Source organism: Cryptomeria japonica, chromosome 7 (assembly GCF_030272615.1).
Source record: "Cryptomeria japonica chromosome 7, Sugi_1.0, whole genome shotgun sequence".
Classification (NCBI taxonomy): Eukaryota; Viridiplantae; Streptophyta; class Pinopsida; order Cupressales; family Cupressaceae; genus Cryptomeria; species Cryptomeria japonica.
The window spans coordinates 583,349,245-583,356,980 of NC_081411.1; positions in this window are offsets into that span (position 1 = coordinate 583,349,245).

Here is a 7,736-nt window from a genome sequence, read left to right on the forward strand (position 1 = left end):
ACACAGTATTATGATGCACTCTTTACTGAAGATTCACCTTATGCCGAGGAACAAGAGAATCTTATCCCGGGTTGTATTCTTCTCTTGTTACTAATGAGATGAATGATTCTCTTATGTGTCCAATCTCTCTGTCTGAGTTGGAGGAGGTTGTGTTTGGGATGCGTAAGGGAAAGGCTCTGGGCCTGGATGGGCTTCCTATGGAATTCTTTCAGGAATTTTGGGATATTGTCAATTAGGACTTGTTGGAAGTGGTCCACGAATCTTATTGCAACAAACAAATGCTTAAGGCTATGAATTATAATTTCCTTGTTCTTATTCTGAAAAAGGATGGTGCTAATCGGCTAGACATTTTCAGGCCTATTGTTTTGTTTAATGTTGTCTATAAAATTTTCACCAAGTTGATTGTTGAGAGGCTCAAATGTTGGCTCCCCATTTTAATCTTAGATGAGCAAGGGGGTTTTGTGGTAGGTAGACACATTCTTGATGGAGTGGTAGTTAGCTATTCACTCTAAGGCCGTTTCCAAAGAGAAAACTATGTTCATCAAACTTGATATGGCCAAAGCTTACGATCGAGTTAAGTGGAGCTTCTTGCAAAATATTCTCATAGCCTTTGGTTTTAGCTCAACATGGGTTCATAGGACTATGAGTTGTGTTACTTCTTTATCCTTTTCTATTCTTCTTAGTGGGGAACCTGCGATGTTATTTGGGGCTTCCAGGGGTCTTTGCCAAGGTGATCCTCATTCCCCTTATTTATTTATTATTATGGTTGAAGGCCTAGGTAGATTTATCAAGTCTTGAGTTTCCTAGTATATGATTTAGGGTTGGACTTGGAATCATGAGTTACCTAAGCTTTCTCATCTCTAATTTGTGAATGGAACTTCTCTTATAGGAGTTTCTTGCATTCATTAAAGCATAATCCTTTAGGCGAGTGTCAGATATCTACTTAGCTACTTCAGGTCAAAAAGTTAATGATCAAAAGCCTTCAATCTATTTTTTCAATACCCCAAAATCTATTTAGAGGAGGGTTACTGATATCTTGAGGTTTCAAATTTGGTATTTCCCCTTTCTGTATCTGGGTGTTCCCCTTGTTGTTGGACAACAATCAAGGTTTCTCTGGCAGGACTTGCTTGATAAGCTACCTAGGAAAGTTAATCACTGGACTTATTAGTGGCTTTCCACTACTGCCAGGGTTGCTCTTCTTCAATTGGTGATTTAAGCTCTTCCTATTTATAGAATTTTTGTTCAAGCAACTCCTATTTATTTTCTTAAAGAATTTGATGCTCTCACATTCTAATTTCTTTGGAGTAGTAATTTGCAAACTTCTAAGTGGAGCCTTGTTTGATGGGAAGTTGTGTGTTATCCCAAGAAGGAAGGGGGTTTGGGTCTTCAATCTTCTATCTGGAATGAGTAGGCGCTAGCAACCAAATTATACTAGTGATGGTGTACAAGTTAGAATCAGATTTGGTCTCAGATTCTCAGGCATAAGTATTTATCTAGTATCGATTAGGTGGATATTGGTCATTACCCTTTGGAGGGAAGGGGCTCTATGATTTGGCACACTTTGAAAATTGGAGCTCAGTTGGTTAAAAAGGGCCTTTTTTGGATCTATAATCGAGGCTCTGAAGCTCTTTTTTGGTTAGATTCTTGGGACGATAATCCTCCTCTACTTTCCATGTATCTCCATTTGTAGCCCCTCTATGATAGGTTTTTAGCAACTGGTTGGAATAAGGTTATGCATTATAAGTGTATTCAAAATATAGGCCTTATTGTGGGGTATAGATGGAAGGAACCTGGTGAATGGTCATCGAGTGGCTCAGAGGAGAATCAAAATGAGTTGGCTCAGATTCCTGCATCTAGGTGGCATCTAGGGAGTGCAACTCTTAGGTTGGGTAGGATGCATTGGTCTGGGGAAGTGCCTTTATGGGCAAATACTCTATTTTTGTTGTCTATTTGGAGCTTCTTAAACAAATGTTTGGAGAAATTGAGATACCTTGGTGGAAGCAGGTCTGGAGTAAATTTTGTTGATCAAAGTGCAAATTTTTCCTGTGGTTGGTTAGTCATAATCGGTGCCTTATGTGGGACAATTTATGTAAGTGAGGCTTCTAGGGTCCTTCTATGTGAATTTTGTGCTACACTGATGTGGAATCTATCTCTCATCTTTTCCTTTAGTGTTCTTTTCAGTTCATAGTCTGGGGTCAGTCTTGTTGGCATGTTTCTTCTTTGATTGAGTTTTGGGCCCGTTAGGGGAACCCCCTTGTGAGGACCCAGTTCCTTCAGGTGGCTTGGCTTGTTGGTCACTCTTTTATTATTTGGCATATTTGGTTGCAGAGGAATCATAGGATTTTTTAGTATAGTAGGATGATCTGTTTGCATTTGTGGTAGAAAATTTTTCACTCTCTTCAGGAGATTGTCTTAGCGAAGTGTGACTTTTCTGGAGGTGTGGATCCTAGAGATGTTTCTATCTGTACTCGCCTGAGTTTTCTACTTCAAGGAGGTGCTCCACTAATTGTTGATCAAGTTATGAGGAATAGATGTAGACACCCTCTATGAAGAATCAACAGGGAGGATCGTTGGACCCCTCCGCCATAGGGAGTTTCAAAATTAACAATGATGGTTCTTCCTATGGGAATCTTGGTCATGCAGGTATCGATGGGGTTGGTCGTGATATTTCTAGGAACATCCAATTTATTTTTCTATAAAGGTCTCCAATTGAATAATCTTATGGATGCTCTATCCATCTTTTGTGATGTTAAGCGTAGGTATGTTCTTGGTTGGAGAAGGATCACTCATGAGTCTAATTCTCAGGTGATGGTGACTTTTCTTAATAGACAATAGTTGGATGATGTTGGGTGGCACTTGCAGTTGATTATTAGACATATTCTTCGGTTGTGTGGCTCTTTTGATTCTGTTGTTTTTAGGCACACTCATAAGGAGTGGAGTGGGGTTGCTAATTGTTTGGCCAAATGGGCTTCTGATCAAATGTATGCTTGTAATATTGTGGATAAGAGACAACTGCCTCCTAACATGGCTACTATGTTAGATCATTTTGTGGATAGTGGCAAGGTTCCTTAAGGTCCTTGTGGAGTGGCTTGTCCTTCTTTTCTGTATTTTTCTTGTTATTGAATAAAACTTTACCCCTCTTTTAGTTAAATTAGAGGGAAGTGATAATGTATCTACTCCTATATTGAAAGTGGGCATAGTTCAAAAAGCTTATTCTTTAGGAAAAGGCGTCGAATCCCAATTGTTATTTTTCTTTAATGCAACCAACTCTTCGTCCATGAATTTCATCCAAGAATTTGCATCATCCATAGTCGTAGCCTCTCTAATAGTCTTAGGATCATCAATGTTAGCAATCAAAGCAATAAATATAACCAGAATCCAACAATGAATATCCAAAACTTTTTAGTTGCCACATAACACATGTAGACCTCCTTAGTTGTTAAGTTTGAGGCTCTTTCTCTTCTATAGAACTTTCAAAGTTGCTTGAGCTCTCCCATCATCAAGTCCAACAAAATTCTGTAGTTCATCTTTCATTGGAGTAGGTAAGATTTGAACTACCTCCCTCTATTTCTCTTTTTTCTCTTTCTCTAGTTGCTATTAAACAGTGGAAGGTTTCATTTATTTGAAAATCACACTTTTACTATAGAGAACCTTCTTTGCAAATGGATCCCAAAGCTTGTAACCCTTCACATCGACACCATAGTTGATGAAGATACACTTAACTACCTTGCTTTCCAATTTAGATATTTTCTCACTCAATAATGTAAATATGCCTCAAAACCAAATACTTTGAGATGTCTCATTGAAGGCTTTTCACAAGACCATACCACCATGGGCATCTTATCAACAAGTACCAATGAAGGAGATTTGTTGATCAAATAACATGCAATAGCTATAACTTAGCCCATAACTTCTGTTCAAGGCCAACACCACTCAACATACTCCTAGCCCTCTCCATCAATGTTCTGTTCATCCTCACTGCAACTCCATTTTGTTGTGGGGTGTATGGAGTAGTTTTGTGTCTTTCAACCCCATTCTCTTTATAGAACTTGTTGAATTCTGCTAGACAAAACTCACCATTTTTGTCATTCCTCAAACACAATTTTTCTACTAGTCTAATTTTCAACCAAGAACTTAAATTCCTTAAACCAATTAAATACATTAGATTTACTTCTCAAGAAATATAAATACATCCTTCTACTGTAATAATCTACAAATGAAACAAAATATACATATTTTGATAATGAAGGAACTTTCACAAGACCAAACACATATGCATGAATATAGTCTAAAACCTTAGAAGACATATGAGAACTAGAATAAAATTTAACATGGTGTTGACATATAGACAATGTTTACAAAAATTGAACTTGAGACCACAATCATTAAGGCCTTTCACAAGTCTCTTACTTTTTAGAGGTCTAAGACCCTTCTCATCAATATGACCAAGTCTCTAGCGCCATAACATTATTTTCTCCACTGGAAGCTTCATGTCTCGAACATTGACACCCTTAAGTACCCAAAAGCACTACCATCGGATGTAGAAAGAACAATTTTCTTCTCTGCTCGATCCGATAGTGAGGATGAAAAATCCAAAGGTCTCTTCTTTGGTACATCAAAGGAGCTATTGCACTAAACAATGCATGCATCCAACTTGTACAAAGTGTTGATTTGAACACCCTTAGCCAACACCATAGCTCCTCTTCAATCTCACTCCCACTCAAGAAAACAACTTGAACACCTACATCATTCAACTTGTGCACTAAAAGAAGGTTCCATGCAAAACTAAACTAGGGATATGGAGTACACCATAAATTCCCTTCACTTTACCCTTAGGGAATAAAAATTTGACTCTTCCATGACCAACAATCTTTAGATGAGAGTCATCACTAAGATATACTTTTCCATAATTGTGCTCTTCATACTTCATGAACCAATCTCTATTAGAGGTCATGTCAAAAGATGCTTTCAAGACAATCAACCATACATCTTTTAATGCATGCATAGCCAAGGCTACAACAAACACATCATAATCACCTTGAAAGGATTTATCTGAATATGAATTAGAGGCATTTTTATTGTTTTGTTTTTCTCCTCCTTGCATTCTTTAAAAAATGACTGTTCTTGCCACAATTCCAACATTTATCCTTGGACTTCTTTGCAGGAGACTTAGATTCTCTAGGGACTTATATTTGGACATTGTCCTTTTCTTGCCTTTCTCCATTGATCTACCTCGAGCAACTAGGGCCTCCTTAGCCATCTTAAAAGAGTTTCCTTGCATTTCTTCAAATAACAATGAAGCAAACACATCATCTATTTTGAAAGTGGTTTTGGTACTCCCAATACTGATTGCTAGGTGGTCCCATGAGTTCAGTAAAATCTATAATAAAATCATACAACTATCCTCATTCTCAATCGTCACAACAATAGAACCTAGCTAAGCAAAAATCACGTTGAATACATTGAGATGATCAACAATGGATCCTTTTCCCTCCATCTTCAAATAAAACAACTTATTTCTAAGGAATAACTTATTTACCAAGGATTTTCCCTAATAATTGTCTCCAAGTTTCTTCTAAATCTCTGCTACATTATTCTCTTATGAAAATTTAAGAGATATAAATCATTTAAATAGACTCTTATCGGACCCTTAGCTTTTTGATCCATTATATCTCAATTGGTTTGTGGTGTTGTAGATATGACAACCCATAGATCTCTATCCCTGAGCATATCTTCCATTTTTAGCTTCCAAAGTTTGAAGTTACTATGTTAGAATTTCTCCATCTTATAACTACAACAAGGTTATGAGCAAAACTTTTGCAAAAATTCCATTGAAAGAGATCAAAACAAAAAAACTCTTCTACCCAACAAAGTGTGTTGGTGAAAAATTATTTTCACAAAAATGTTGTTGGTTCCCAAATCAACAGATCCCTAAACCCTAAGGATTTAGCCACATTCTTATCAACAAGTCTAAGGCTGGATCTGGCCAACAAACAAGATTCAGTCACTAAGGCTGCAATCTTTTGCACTTTTGGCTTTGCAAAACCAAGGCGGGTAAACCTTAATAGTGCCTAATGATTTTGCAGATCTACTCATGGATTGACACTATTACATAAAGCAAATATTTCAATGAAAATATACCAAGGAAAGGAAATAAATATTCATATTTGGCTTCAACCTCAGTTTATACCTTACATTCTTGCATTGAGATTGGTTATCTAAGATAAAACCACTCCTATTGCAAAAATATAAAAGGTGAAACAAGAATGATTCTGAAAGCTTAAATTTGATCAGTGCCCACCTAGGGTAAACAAATTCCAACCTACAGATTATCAACACTCAAAATGAAACACATTTAATGCCCGTTTGAACATACTATAACTTGCATAATATGTTTCTGAAAATCATAACAAAATACCTAATACTTCCCAGTCAAACACATATTGCAGTAGTTTGAAAATAGAATTTAACTCTTTCTTTGAAAGAGGCCCATATTCAACTACACATTCCTACCAGAGAAAGATAAACTCATACATCATTGACATAAAAGTTCATACAACACATGGACATAAAGTATAAGGCAACCAGAAAATGATCTTCATTTCATCACTCATTCAAAATATCAGTTTACACTTCAAAAGGACATATGTAAAAAGGAAATGTTCATCAACCCATATATTCCTCTTGGCCTATGTACATATTACTTAGCAAAGCTTTCAAAATTCGAAGATCAACCCCTTCACAATGGCCCCTAATTCCCTTTTATAACACTAAGGGAGCAAACAAGCTTCAGCCCGATTGTGACATCTGTCAAAACCCTAACTACTACATTTTACAAAAAAGCTACCTAGTAGCTCAAAATTCATCTTTGTGTGCAAATCTTCAAGGATCTAGGTTCTCATTCAAATCATGTTATTGTTATGAGGCCCCAAAATGGACCCTTTTTGAGAGGACCATGGTACTGGGCACCCTGGTCCTTGAGGACCATGAACATCAGGGTCCCAAGATCTTGGGGAGAGAAATGGAGACCATAAAAATTTGAGCTTGATACATGGTGTGAGTAGAATCAGAGCTTCATTCAGGCCTTAGGGGACAAACTCCAAAGTGAGGGCCCAAGTGAGGACATAATTGTAAGGGAGTACAATTTAGGATGGTACACAAGGATAACAAAGTTGGCTAAGATTTGATACCAATCGAAAGGAAGGTGGGGTATGAAAAATGCTTCCATTGCTAACCTAATCAAAGAGAGTGGATGCAAATAAACTTCAAACCCTTAACTTTTATAGTTTTAGATTGCATTAAATTAAATACAGATTAAACCAATGCAAATAATAACATCAAAATTTATGTTGAAAACTCCTTTTGAGAAAAAACCACACTCCAAAACACAAAGCTCAATTGCATTACCAGAAATAATAGTTACAATGCAATACAAAGAGATGATGCTCTACATGAGTAATCATAACAACAAAGAATCTTGGAGTAATTCTAGCAACATAATAGCATCTCAGAAAAGCCTTCAACCTATCATACAAAATATTCTAAGGCACCAAGTATTTGTAGAGCTCACACATGAAGAGTAGGTGCCCATGGTTTCTAAGACCATCTCCAATTCCTAGGTGGTTAACTAGTGTCCAAAACAACAAGTTGTCACAAACATAACCCATTACACATAGTTTCTCAAACCAATACCTACCTTTTCATCCCTGGGAAATCTACCACATGCAAGACATCTT